Genomic DNA, 14748 nt, shown 5'->3' on the forward strand with positions numbered 1-14748 from the left:
TGGACATAAGCCACAAGCACACACAAAAGACTATGTCACAAACAGACTTGTGTGCAAGTCCTCTAACACCAGTATCCCTGGCCAGAACACAGCTTCCAACACAGCTTGGCTTGAGATGCAGCAATAAAAACTTACCTGCACCTATGTGCATTACGAGTGCTGTGCTCCTTTCATCCTCTAAACCTGCAGTTTCACTAGCAATGGATATTTGATTTAGCTGGTATAGTCTGTACATTTTACATTCATATTATGCACTGCATAAGCACATCTCATTTGAATACTGCCACCTTTTAAGAGGATCACTTATTTTATGTAAACAAAAGAGGCATATCAGTACTTCAGAAGATACAGACCAAACTTTTCTCCCGCTGACAAACTGCTGCATTCTTTACTTACTGCTGAAATACCTAACAAAGCACCTTCCATGCTTAACATTTAACCTACTAAGAAGGCAAAACCAAAATAACAGATAACCTCTGAAGTCTCATACTCTGCAACATAAACAGAGTATTTAAGATAGATGAGGTTTTTTCCATACTTATGCACAGAAATCTCACAAATGTTTACAAACAATCATCAGCTCCAAATGGTGTCTACTCTGTTGATAGCCTGTTCATACTCAGAAGGATGCATCTGTGGAGACCTGTCTACCAATTAATGTAACAGCCACAAATTCAGAAATTGGAATGTATTTCAAAATTATCACCAAGGTGACCTACTCCACATATTGCATGTTATCTCTTTGACACAAACCCACGCCTTTGAAACTCAATGAGCAACTGGTTCTGTAATCACAGATGGTTGTAGAGTGTGGCTCTGGTTTCTCACCACTCAGAAGTTCAGAAATTTCAAAATGCATATTTTTACCCTCTGAGCATCAATGAGGTTTTCCTGCAAAAGGATCTGTGCAGACATATGCAGCCTAAACTCAGGTACCTGCACACTAGGGTCAATGTCCATTTGCAGGCTTTGGTAGTTAAAACATCAAAGTCAAAGACAACTACATTCATTTTGCTTGAAAGGAGGTGTTGAAACATGAGCATATGTGGCCTGGGACACTAAAAACACGTTTATGGGTGAAAGACAAGATGGCATTCTCATATGCTCTGTGGTTTTACAAGTTATTGCTAATTACACTGACTGGGGCTACTTGATGAAATGAGTGAGGTATGAGGTGAATCAGGATGCTAATGCACTGCCTTGCAGATTTATGAACAAACATTAGCCCAAATCCTTACTCTTTTAAGAGGTTGCAGAGGTTACAAATATACTGCTAAGTTTAGAAACATGGGACAGAAAGACCACAGTGATGTGGCTCAAGTCTGGACAGGCACTCAGAAACTGGCATTTTTTTAGACCCTACACATCTATTCAAGTCACCTTCCTATTGCATTCCAACGTGAATTATGTGAATTCAGCAAAGATCTAGAACCAAAATAATTTTATTGACTTTCCTGTATCCAGCTGCCCAGGGTAAGCTATCAGTACATCTCCCTCTGGGCCACATAAAGCTATGAACAAAGCGATACTTCTGGTTTTGGAAAATCCTCTGCAAAACACTCCCAAGCAGAACAGCAGGGAAATAGCACAGCTGCTGCACGTGTATGGAGTTCTACAAGAAGCAGCTCTTCCACTCTGTTCATTACCTACCAGCAGCAAGCAAAGGAAACAAGTGAAGAAATTCTGTGGTGTCAATGGCTGTCTGCTGCATCTCAAAAGTACCAGCAGACACATTCACTCTTGTTATAAACATTCTGAAACATGATCCTTATGATGCTAAACTTGGGATTTCAGAGGACAAATAATTTTGCCCAACTGCCAAGCACATAACTTATCACTAGTGTTCTTTTGCCTGTCCCTTTCATCCTACTTTCCAAACACTATCTGTGAACAAGCTTTCAAAATCATTATGTGAACACAAAGCTGAAAGCAGTTATATGACATGAGCCCATCTTCTGGCAACAAGTAAAGAAATACAGCTCTATTGTGGCAGAGAACTGAAGAAAAACTCCTCAGAAAGAAAGCTCCAGGGTAGCAAATTCCAGCCTGCAGTCACAGAAGCCCCATGATATCACTAACAATTCAGTACTGTTGACACACTCACAGGAAAGCTGTTCTACTTCCAAGTTCATCCAGCTGTTGAGCCACTCATTTAACCTGTAAAGGACTCTGCACCTAACAAATTCAGTATATTCACAGAATGACTAGGTTGGAAGAGACCTTAAAGATCATTGAGTCCAACCCATGCCCTAACACCTCAACTAAACCACAACACTGAGTGCCACATCCACTCTTTTTTTAAACACATCCAGGGACAGCAACTCCACCATATCCCCGGGCAGGCTATTCCAGAACTTTATCACTCTTTCCATGTAAAACGTTTTCCTAATATCCAACCTCTATTTCCCTTGGCACAGCTTGAGACTGTGTCCTCTCATTCTGTCAGCTGCTGCCTGGAGAAAGAGACCAACCCCACCTGGCTACAGCCACCTTTCAGGGAGTTGCAGACAGTGATGAGGTCACCCCTGAGTCTCCTTTTCCCCAGACTAACACCCCCAGCTCCCTCAGTCGTTCCTGACAGGGTTTGTGTTCCCAGCCCCTCTCCAGCCTCGTGGCCTCCTCTGGACATGCTTCAGTGTCTCCATGTCCTTCCCAAACTGAGGGGCCAGAACTGGACACAGCACTCATGGTGAGGCCTCACCAGGGCTGAGTACAGGGGAAGGATGACATCTCTGTTACAGCTGGCCACACTGTGTATATATATATATATATATATATATATATATATATATATATATATATATATATATACACACACACACACACAAAACACCAACAAAACCACCTCTATTTCCATGACTATCTGCTGCCCTCCCAAGAAATGAGAAAATCCCTCAACAACTCGTGATCCCAGCTCCTCACACACAGGCCTTCTTTCCAGGCTACCCTGTAACCAGCTGTCTGGCTGTCCTTCTGAAGGACAGCTACCAGCGCAACATGCAAGATATGCACCCTAGCAAGGCAAGCCCAGCATCTCCTGATGCAGCAGCACACAGGTGATTGGATACTTTCTTCAATTCCACCAGCAGTCATGGTGCTGCTGTTCAGCCATGGCGTAGGCTCCTGTTCTCTCTCAAAAGTGTGCACACCCTTCCTGAGATAGACACAGTCTCAACATAAGAGCAGGACGTCGCACTATCAATAGAGACAGAGTTATTCAGCAGACAGCCTGAAGGGCTTAACCACTGGAAGATACACTCCCAGAGCTCCAGTGCAATGCTTGATAGGCAGGGTCATCAGGACATTTAAATTCTCTCATGGGGACATGCTAAGATCCTGCATCCCTCAGTGATTTCAATCAAAACTGCAAGACAGGTCGACTAAAGGCAAGGGAAGGAAGGAGGCAGGAGTAGAAAAGAGCTCCCCTACCTTTTTTTTTATTATGAGAAAAAGAAGCGTACAGGAAGAGAACTTGTCACTGAGTGCATGCACGTTTTCATACAAATCCATAAACTGTGGTTTAATATTAAAGTTATGTTCCCCTAGTCCTTTATTAGAAAGGGAGAAAAGAGTTTTCACTAAAAAAGTTTTAAGTTCAAATACAGAACTGCAGTATTAACTAACATGTTCAAACCATCTGAAATTTGAATGGGCCTTTAAAAAAGCATTCAATAACTGAAGGTCTGATCTCAGATTCAAGTCACATAGGTATTTGCAAATATGTTTCTAATCTAGTAACAACTATCACCAAGAGAATATATTGGTCAGATTTTGTACTAAATCATCTATGAAAGACAGCCAGTGTCCTGTCTCCCCACAGGACAGGGAGAGCTACAGAATCCTTCTTTCCTACTGGCACTGGCTGGCAAAGCACATGCTGTGATATCACTTCAGACAGACACAGTTACACACCACTCCCATTAAATCTGGAGCACACTTATCTCTGGCCTGCTCTCATTTCTACATTTTCAAAGACTGCCCCAAATCTCTCTCTGCACTTTTCCTGAATAGCAAATAAGGAACAAGAAGATGCTTTCCAAAAAGTATTCTTTTAAAAAAAGCACTCGTATGACTCTCCCACAAGTAGACGGCAATACCACGTGGTTCATTCACAGTTGTGGTGGCAGCAGCAGCAGTGTTTCATCATTTTTACCATATGGAAGAAAGAATTTATTGAAAAATCAATCTAACTCTTCAAGCTACACAATATCCAAGTGGTGTACAGTTAAGATGTCAGAGTGCCAGACACTGTGAGGACTGACATTTAAAATAAGCAACCTAAAACTGAAATTTACAATAGAATAGTCAATTCAAGTTACTGAATCTTTAAAGTCTACTGCCACCAACAGCAGTGCCACAGCCACAACCCCTATATTTTAATTAATAAACTCATTTAGCTTAGAATAATTAAATGGATACGTTTTCCCCCTACTGTGTAAGGTCTATTCCCTACTAAAATACAAATGAGAAACCTCTGGAATCTGTTTGGTTTGGGTTTTAAAAATTTTTTTGCTTGACTCTGTTAGCTTTCTAAGAAGGAATACTTCCATTAATGAGGTGGACAGCAGTTGCACAGATACACAACTCTACAAAATGGAGAAGTGTCATTCCAGACACCCTGGGTATTTTTTAAGACTAGTATTGTCACCACCACATTTGTGAAACAGCATCTAACTTGTAAAAGACCATCTCGTTCTCTCACTTTGCCAACCCACCAGTTGCAACTTTCTCCAAAGTTTTACCAAAGAAAAATACTCTTTTTCTTCCAGAAAGCTAGCAAAATTAAATACCTCTGTAATACGGACATCTGCATCAGAAAATGTATTTTCTTCAAGAGAAGAGCCCAGGCTATGCCTGTGACACGAGTTATGTTCAAGAGCTAGGTTAATTTGAACTATTTTCAGAGGTGATTTCAAAAAAAGACACAACTGGTTAAAAACCAGAAAAAAAAAAAAAAAAAAAAAAAAAAAAAAAAAAAAAAAAAAAAAAACCTGAGTCTCGGCTTTTCCGCAGCTTTCCGCCAGAAACAAACAAATCCCACGCTCTTATCACCCAACACCTGGACCAGGAGCGTTGTGCCACGTCCGTGAACCCCCAAACCAGTGAACAGCCATAATGAAGGAGCTGAAGACACCTTACAACCGGCCCCAGAGCCGCATTTCCCCCAAGTTTCCTGCCCAGCCGCAGTTCCCCGGTCGGCAGCACAGGGCAGGGCAGGGCAGCGCGGGGCCTCCTCGCGGGCCGCCCCGGGCACCGGCACCGGCCTCCTGTGGCCCCTCGAGCGGGGCCGATGGCCTCAGCCCGCCCGCTGCGAGGCGGAGCTCGCGAGGAGAGGCCCCTCGGTCCCGCCGCCCGCGGGGTCACCGGCGGGGCAGCGCCGGAGCAGCCCCGGCTGCAACTCCCTCGCCAGGCCCGGGGAGCGCTTCCAGCGACGGGAGCGAGCAGGGCCGCCGCGCCCCGGCCACCTCCCTGCCCGCCCGAGCGGCCGCTGCCCTGCAGCACCTCCGGGCCGGCACCTGGCGGGGCAGGGCCGGGTGCGTGCCGAGGGCGAACAGCGAGGGGACACGGCCGCGCCGCTCGCAGCCCCCTCCCCTCCTGCGGGGCACCGGGAGAACGGCGGCAGCCCCCATCCGCTTCCCCTTGCACGCGCCCACCACGACCGGGGTCGGCCCCAGCACGGCCCCGCCGCCCCCCGGCCCGGAGGGACGCGGCAGCGCGGCCGCCCCCCGTCCCCGCTGACCTGCCGTGCTGGGCGATGGGAGCGGCGGAGCCGCCGCTGGCCGGGGCGCTGCGGGCGGAGCGGGCGCGGGGCGCGTTAGCCGGACAACGTGCTGCACGAGTCAGCGCGGGGCGGGGCCACCGCGGGGCACCCTGGGCGCTGTAGTCCTCCTCCGCTACCTGTCGCGCAGTAGCGGGCGGCAGCTGACTACAGCTCCCAGCGCGCCAGGGCCGCCGGGCCCGCCCGCCGCCGGCCCCTCCTCTCTCGCTCGCCCCGCGTGGCTCGCCCGCCGGCGGCCGCTCCGCTGCGGGCCGGAGCTGCGCGGCCCCGTGTCCGGGCCGGGCCCAGCGGCCGCTCGGATCCGTGCCGGCGGAGGGACCGCCAGGGGCGCTCGGGATTTCTGCGGGAGCCCCGGAGCGGAGCGGGCGGGGTGCCACCATCAACGGGTGCCTTCAGCTTCCGTGGGGGGCGGGGGCCCCTCTGGCAGGAATTGAGCCACGTCTCTCTCTGAGGCTGCTTCTCTCTGTACTGGGGATCAACCCTGCGGCCGCGGACGCCGCTCTCGGCCCAGCCCGGCTAGGTGCAGGCGGTCCGGCTTGGCAGCGACCCTCAAGCCCTGGCCTGGGAGCCCGCAGCGCTGCCCAGGTGTCCGTACCTGCTGGGGCCGTCCTTGGAGCCCTGGGCATGAAACGTGTGCGGCTGTATGGAGTAAGGGAGAGCCCTCAGGGGTGGGACTGCAGGGGTGTCCATGTGAAAACACGCCTGGGGCCTGGGGCTGAAATCGCAGGGATATCACTCTCCGAACAACGTCATCTCTGAATTCATCCATTACTTCCTCGATGTGCAGCCCTGCTGGCCACTGCTGTTCTGGACCTTCGCTTTCTCTCTTGCAATGAGTCTTTCCTGCTGGAAGAGTTAAATGTTTCTCCCACAAAACATGAATAATCTGTGTTACGCCACCTCTCTAAGTACAAGGGGCATTTGGTGATACTCCAAATTACTAGGCTGACACATAAAAATATTTTACTGATCAAGAAAATATTTGTTTTCAGAAAGATGTGTCAAGAGTTGATTATAACAACTGGGTGTGTCCTGGAATTGTCTCTATCCTTTTCCTGTTTCTCTTTTCTGTTTCTGATAAGTCACAGTTAGTGACAGTATGGCTCAACACCCATTTAGTCTGAGCACACATTTGTTGTCTAAATACAGTTTTATTTGAACGGATGTGAAGGTTTGTTTTCTTATTTTTTCTTACTTCACACCCTGAGTTAGTTAAGGATTAGGCTGAGCTTTGCAACTATGTGGTATGTGGAAATCAAGTCCAGACATGTTGAGACAGTTGGGAGTTTTACTTCCTGTTTCAACTTGCTATAAAAGCCCAGACCAGGCATTTCACGTGTGAATGAATCAAATAAGGTGCAAGCTACACAGACCTTCAGTTCTGAGGAAGAACCATCCACTGTCTGACATAAAAGGAAAAAAAATCACTTTGGGCATTTTAATCCAGAGCTGTACACTGATTCCAAAGACTTTTTTTCCCCCACAACTGGTGAGTGAAGGCCACCAAGAAAGATGGGACACTCTGTTAGATCAGAACAAGTTGATTGATGCTTTTGAGGAGCATGCCTGATGGCTTTATTGGCATCCAAGGACATCAGCCCCAGATGCAGCTGCTCCCCCTGACACCACAGCTCCTTGCTTCTGAGTCTGCTTCTAATCCCACTTTTTCCAGCCATCAGCCTTGCCCAGCCACAGGCTTTCTGTGGTGCCAGATCTTCCCCAGGGCTGTCCCGTAGCAGGTAAAGCCCTGTGAACATTGGCTAAGCAGCACGAGAGGCCCTTATGCTTAGCAGCCTGAATATCAAGTTGCAGTAGGGTCCCTTACACTGCTGATCACAGATTTTATCCTCAGATTTGCTCAGCTATCAGTGTGTGCCAGGCTTAGCCTCAAGCCCCAGCTATTTGCAGTGTCATGTGTTTGGTTCAAGCTGATACTGATACTGAGTGACAGCTCAGTATTTTTTTGACTGCAGCTCCTCCTACTACCCCACCAATGGTGTTTTGTTCAAACTCTGTGAACCCCTTGACAGAATACATATCTCTTCCCAAGCTTCCCAGATGCAAAAGTTCAATGATTCTTTGGTCAGAGCATGGGAGCACTGCCTTAGCCTGCAGGAAATGCCTCACCTGATCCGATCTGATTGACAAGCCCTGTGCTTTTGGGAATAGTGAACCTTTGGTGGCCTGATTTTATTTTAGCTTGTGATGCTGCACCCTGATTATGTCAACAGTGTCGGTACTTTTGTGTATACTTCAGGCAGCGTTTCCTTTGCTGGCTCAGCAAGAGCTGTGCTGGCTGAACATGCCTTTACAAGGACTAAAGTAAGATGCAGGTCTCTACTGACACGAAACAATGTGGCTGGAGATTCTGCCTGTGCCCTTTCAGCTTTGCTTGTGGTGCACAGCACCTCTGAAAGTGGAGAGGGAGGTCAGAGAGGTTCCCTTGAGCCAGGACTGTGCCAGGGATCCCTCTGACAACTGCGGTGTCTCTACAAGAGCCTGCATGACTGTAAATTGCGTTCTGCTCTGAGTAATGAATGAGAGAGTTGTGGTAATTGAATACTCCATTAATTAGCAATTGCAAGATGAGTCACTTGTGTCTTCTGAGAAGCCTAATGTGACATGTAAATCGTGTTCTTAACATTTAATACATTGAATATCTTCTTTAAATGTTACTGTTGATGTGGGATTGTTTTGAGATCAATGGCAAATACCAGTAGTGAAGAGAGGGCTGGTAGAGATTCCCAGATTTCTTCATTCTTTCAATTCTACTTAAAATGCACTTCTTTTTTATACTGAAACTGATCCTCATGGAATGGTTACCAGCCACAGCACGGTATATCTGAAGTAAGTTTGTTGTGTAAGGAGCCAGAAAGGCTCCTCATGAACATGCCACTGTTCTTATGCATAAGAATTTCCAGCAATTTTTGGGATTTCCAGGACTAGGAACAAGGAGGGGAAGTTAAGTGCACTTCTGCCTGCCCTCCCTTCCTCTCTTTCCTTCTTTTCTTCCCTCCCTTCTGCCTTCATCTTCCATCCACTCTGCCCTCTTCTTTCTCTTTCTTAAGAAGTTATTTTTACATAAGGTTTCTGAAGAATTGAAAGGAGTAACGGTGACATCTGCCAGAAGAGCTGGATTGTCTTCAGTGATCTCTAGTGTGTAGCAAATAGAGACCCAGTGCCTGAGCAGATTGCCAGGGAAGGTACCAGGCTGTTTCCTGGATGGCCATATGTCTGTCCAGGTCACGACAGGTTTTTAAGAACTGGTAATAAAGAAAAAATCACCACTACCACACAAAACAAAAAACCTTGAGCATTAGAAACGTTATTCAAGCATCTGACCTAAACTGGTGTTTGCCAGTAGCTGATGCTCTGTGGGACTGGAAGACAACTTTCCTTTTGTAGCAGCCTTCAGCTGTTTAAACATTGTCACGCCTTCTCTTGCCTTCTCCAGATTAGTGAGCCTTAAGATTTTCTCCGTGAGTCCCATCCTCATGGATACTTGGCTGGGGTCGGTACTGCACACTGCCTGGAAAACTCACCTGGACCCAGCACTGCTGAGCGCTCCCCAGATCAGCAGGATCCTTCCCCACCACCTCCGGCGTTTCCAGCCCGGGAGCAAGGCGGGGGTGCCGTGACCATGGCTCGTCGGGATACCGGCGGGAGCGTGTCACGGGCGCGCTGGGGCAGCGGCGGGGAGCAGAGGGTGGGGAAGGGAAGGGAAGGGAAGGGAAGGGAAGGGAAGGGAAGGGAAGGGAAGGGAAGGGAAGGGAAGGGAAGGGAAGGGAAGGGAAGGGAAGGGAAGGGAAGGGAAGGGAAGGGAAGGGAAGGGAAGGGAAGGGAAGGGAAGGGAAGGGAAGGGAAGGGAAGGGAAGGGAAGGGAAGGGAAGGGAAGGGAAGGGAAGGGAAGGGAAGGGAAGGGAAGGGAAGGGAAGGGAGCAGGGGGCGGGGACACGGCGGGCTGGGCCCGGCCGGTCTCGCGGGGCTGCGCCGCCCCCTGGCGGCCGCGCTCCGTCAGCGCCCCTCGGGGATGCTGCGGCCCCCAGAGCCGCCCCAGCCCCGCACCCTCCCTCAGTCTTCTTTGCTGGGAGACACCATCCATCTCCGACTGCGAAGCAGAAGAAGACAGGCAGAGTGACTAACAGCTTCGCGGAATTTCTTTGACCGTCCTCCCTGGAGGAGATGCGTGGTTCCGTCATCTCGAGCTCACTCACTGCATGTTACGGCTCAGAAAAGCCCCCGAGGGCCACCTCCAGCGTGCTTCACTCCCTCGGATCGGGAGTATGGTCTGAATTCACGTTGCTCCTAAACAGCGTCATCTAAAATGCTAAGAGGGAAGTTAGAGAGTGCTTCTCTGCGCCCAGGAGGGATACGGCTGTTGTGTCACTCGGGAAGCACAGGGATGGCTGCCTGCCATGTCAGGAGTGCCACCCAGACCCAGTGCCACCCAGACCCAGTGCCCTCCGTGCACCGGTGTATCTGCTCCTGCGGCTGGGAAGGTCTAGGAGATGTTCCTCCTACACTGCCTCTGCGATGGAGCTGCTGTATGTGGCTGGAGTTGGCTCCAACAAAGCTGATTTGGTAAATCAGAAGAACCCAACCACACAGAGGACTACTTCAACTGTCTCTAGACTTTACAGTTTTCCCTTAAAACTTGTGTGAGGTGTGGGGACAGTTCATCATGAGTGGTTGCTGTGAAGGGAAGCTGATGACTGTGAGCAAGGCTTCAATAGCCCGAGTCCAGCCCTAGCTGCTGTGCTGGTGACTGCAGCATGGGCACAGGCTGCTGTGCAGTCCACAGCGAGCATGAGGAGGAGGATGGTGCTGATGGCAGAGGGGGTGGAAAGGCTCCAGCTCCTTTGTTCTTCCTCTGCATCATCCCCACCCCCTGCTCTCCCTCTTTCCATTAGATTTGTAGCAGACCTGCAGAGCACAGTGCATTGCAGAGGCATTCCTAGCGCTTGTGGGTAACACAGCTTTGATACAGAAGCTGCATCGGCACAGAGCTCTTTGTGAGATCGTTCGTGTGGGAGGCATGTGGAGCAAGAAACATGGCATTGCTGTGACAGCAAGGTGGGTGTGAGACACTGGCTCTGGGCTTTCCTTGTCCAGGAGGCAAATTAGCCGCTGCTTCTCTACAGGAAAGGCTGGAAAAGAAGGCAAAACAGATTGTACACAGATGTACCTCTGTGAGGAAGCTGAGGATTGCACAAATTAATCTTTCTGTTCACCAGAGGTAAACACAAGTCTCACAACAAAACCTAACCCCCATAAGCTTTGGAAGACAAGGAGACACAACAGAGCTATTATATGTGGTCTTGTTCCTACACATGAACAATTAAATTGCACGGTGCTGCCTTCAACTAATAACAGACTGGATTAGAGCTACAGAGCAGAAAATCTGGGCTAATGCCAGTTTGCAATAATGCACACTTGTCTGCCTCAGATTTGGAAGCTGTATGGCATTATGGGAGGCTTTGGTTGTAATCCCTGCAAATAAGTAAACAAATGAGTTGAAGATAAAGACCAGTTAATGAAGCACTGAAAATCACTGCTGATGTCAATGTGACATGTGGACACAATAAACAGAATGAGGGGTCCAGATACTTGGTTTAAAGTTGTACTGAAACCCCTGGTTTGGCAATGGGATTTTTTTCTCCTAAATTCCTCTGTTCTCAAAACCCTTGGGGCATACATATACAGTAACAGCTTCTCCACAACAAATTGAACTAGGGTTTGAAAGAGCTGGGTGCTTTCTGCTCTCCACTGATTCCCCAGGGGATCTTTCTAAGCAAAGAACAGTAAGTTAATTTGAGCAGGTGGTGCAAACATTTTCCCACATACTGCATCCATATGTGGAATCAGTGAAAGTGCTGTAATCAACTTGCCCACTCATCAGCTCCCCTATTTGCATGAGCTGTAAGACTCCTTATGTGTACTTGCATTCACTTGAGGACATTCATTTGAGGACTTGCACAACTGAAGTCTCTGGCAAAGTTCTCTCTCGCTTCAATGGCTACAGGACCTGGCCACTGGCTCCAGGAGCTTGCTGTGAGTGGCTAAAGACGGAAAGCCTCAATACCATTAGTATTGTATTAGTTCAATTATGTAATTCAATTAAAAGATAAATCAACCCTGTTACATGATTACAATCCCTTTTTTACTGATATCTAGAAATTCACAAACCCCAGCTGCTTTTACCTTCATAGATTAGATGAAGAAAGTGCTTAACACATGAAAGGTCCCTTCATAATGCCTTTCTCCTGAAAAAATAATTAAGTTGCTAATAAAATCATTAGGACACCGTATTGTTACATTATGTTTGTGTGTACATGTCTCAGTAGTAGGTAGTAGTTGTACAATGCAGAATCAGAACCTAAAATCCAAAATTATACCTACTACATATCAGAATATTCAATTGCCTCTCAAGGATTTGAGTCAAAAAGTCAATTCCCATGCCCGTGTCCTCTAATGGACCTTGAAACAAAGAGGTGGATTTCCAAGAAATTAAATATGTTCAAACTTTCTGCAAAAAATCCTGGGCCATACACCTAAAGATAAGAGCGAAGAGAAGGAAGGAAACATCCTCAAGACTTCTAAGGTGGACAACTTACTGCTTAAATGCAGACAAGTTTGAAAAGGACTCTATTAGGAAGAAAAATGAAGAATAAAATTACCTCATGATTGGAGGTACACAGTTTGTGGTAATTGGGAGTGCAGCTGTGGCAGAGCCTCATCCCTGATGCGCTACAACTGTGAAAGGCAGGTGAGCAGCATTGACAGCAATGAGACATGGAGTGCCCACAGTGCACTGACCAACACCAAAGGACACACAGGTGCAATGCAGGAAGACTATAAAATATTGGGCTAAAGAACAAGGACAGCAGACACTTGAAGCCTTCTGCTGTGATGTTGCTCTGTATGGGCAGATGATCAAAGCTTTCGGATGAGGTATAGTGTTACTTTGTATGGGTGAATGCTTAAAGCCCTCTGAAATTGCATGGTGATACTCTGTGTACTGTGGCTGTCTCGGTTGTGGCATGTGCTGTGACACATGGTCACAGTGAACAGCTTCTGCTCACCTGCCCTTGTGGCCCTGGTGGAGCAGTTTAAAGAGTTATTGCCCTTCAGTCAGAGTTTAGTGCCCCTAGTGAACTTGAGAGGGTTTATGCAAATCCATCCTACCTGCCATGACAGTTGCCTAGAAGCACTCTTGTAATCTGTCCCTCCATCTCTGGTGAGAATATAGGAATTAACAGCAATAACTTCCCAAGCGACTTGCTTAAGGGCTACCTGTGCCCTGCAACAAAATTTCTCCTTCTGAAAACCTGAATAGTCCCCAGACAGGTTACTATTTAAATTGGCTGCTTTTCTTGAGAAAAGAAATCCAAACTACAACAGTATAAAATCATACTGTTTATGTATTATGGACACATCAGCTGTGTGTGCTGGGCATTTTGTCCAGAAGGATACTGTGAGAGACTATTGAAAGCTTTGCCAAAATAAAGAGAATCTCACATCTGCTGTCTTCCCTTGGTCAGCTAGATGGGTGACTTTGTCATAAAGGAAAATTAAGTTAGTTAAGCAGGATTTTCCCCTCATGATCCCATGAAGATCATAACTTTAAAAGTACATGAAAAATGTGTCACAAAAATAAAAGAAGAAAGTTTTCAGCAATTTTTCCTATGGGAAACTGTAAGAAAACTTATTGTAGTTCTCATGTTTCTACCATGCTGATTAATGCTTTACTGTCTACAGACAAGCTATAAAATTAATAATGTAACAGGCATTTTTAATAGAAAATTATGGTAAGAATACTTAAGATTTTATCATCTTAAGAGAACAAAACAAGATCACTCATATCTGAGTATCAGAGAAGGACTGGCAGGCTGACAAATGATTGTCCTGACTAAAGCAATGAAGCCAGTGTGGGGTGTTGTTTGCACACAGGCTGTTTCCTTTGAATAAGCCTTTCCTGACCTTTACAGCAGGCAAGAGCAATGCTTGCTTGAGGACAGCACACTTAGTGTGAGCAATTCAAGGAAGCTGTAAAAGAACATGGATCCAGGCCCCAAGGCTTGGAAAAACCCCTGCTGTTGTACTGTTGTTGTGTTACAGAAAAACCATAACCAGTCACCTCAGCAAGGACATGGGTTTGAGTGACCCCAGGATAAGTGTGCTGCTCTTTCACCAGCCCACACACTGTGTGTGGTCACCTTGTCCTCTCCTGTGATGGCAAGATCTGCCAAAACACAGAGGCACAGCAGAGACAAAGAGGATACGTGTGCAGGTAGGAATCAGCAGGTACCTGCCTTTGCACTGGACATCTGTTTTCTGCTAAATGCTTCAGCTGTGCAATTATCCATGAGATTTCCCAGTCCCTCACCCAGGGACACAGAAAGCATGAACCTTGCTGGTAACCAAATATTCCTTTTCCCCATTAACCTTGTGCCAAGCACCAGTAGGAAGCAAGGGACTACTGATAGGTATTTTTTGATAAAAGCACATTATAGGCAATATATAGATCACCTCTATACATCAGGTTGTGTGCATTATCTTTTTTATATAATCAGTACTGACAGCTGTTCATTCCATAAAGCTACACTTAGAATATCACTAGAAAGTCTACTGTCCGTTGATTACATAACAAAATAAAATACACGGTGTATTGGGGTCTGTTTTATGCATCCAGAGGAACAGTCTTCTCCCTTGCATCAGCATTTATGAACTGGAAGCCCCCACTATTGTGATAAAAGTAAACAGAGAAGTGGTTGTTCTATGCAATGTGATACCCCAGTTTACTCTGTTTTGGATTGGCTACTCCACATTTAGTATCATGGCATTTGTTTAAGATGAGACAGGAAAAGGGGCTATAAAGAAATAAGGTCATTAACTTTCAAACCCAGCAAAGGTGATACAAAATTACACCAACCAAGTGAAAAGTGGAAGAAATCTTTCTTGCTGCAGAT

At 47.0% G+C, this 14748-nt stretch overlaps 1 protein-coding gene across 1 annotated transcript in view; it reads right to left on the reverse strand.

Annotated features, from left to right (window-relative positions):
• Positions 1 to 5822, reverse strand: part of TRABD (TraB domain containing) — a 32403-nt gene extending 26581 nt beyond the window's left edge. Inside the window, exon 1 of the mRNA XM_058023018.1 lies at positions 5741 to 5822. The gene's annotated coding sequence lies outside the window, so the exon portion shown is untranslated. The remainder of the gene's footprint in view (positions 1 to 5740) is intronic.
• Positions 5823 to 14748: the final 8926 nt, after the last annotated feature.

Source organism: Melospiza georgiana, chromosome 4 (assembly GCF_028018845.1).
Source record: "Melospiza georgiana isolate bMelGeo1 chromosome 4, bMelGeo1.pri, whole genome shotgun sequence".
NCBI lineage: Eukaryota > Metazoa > Chordata > Aves > Passeriformes > Passerellidae > Melospiza > Melospiza georgiana.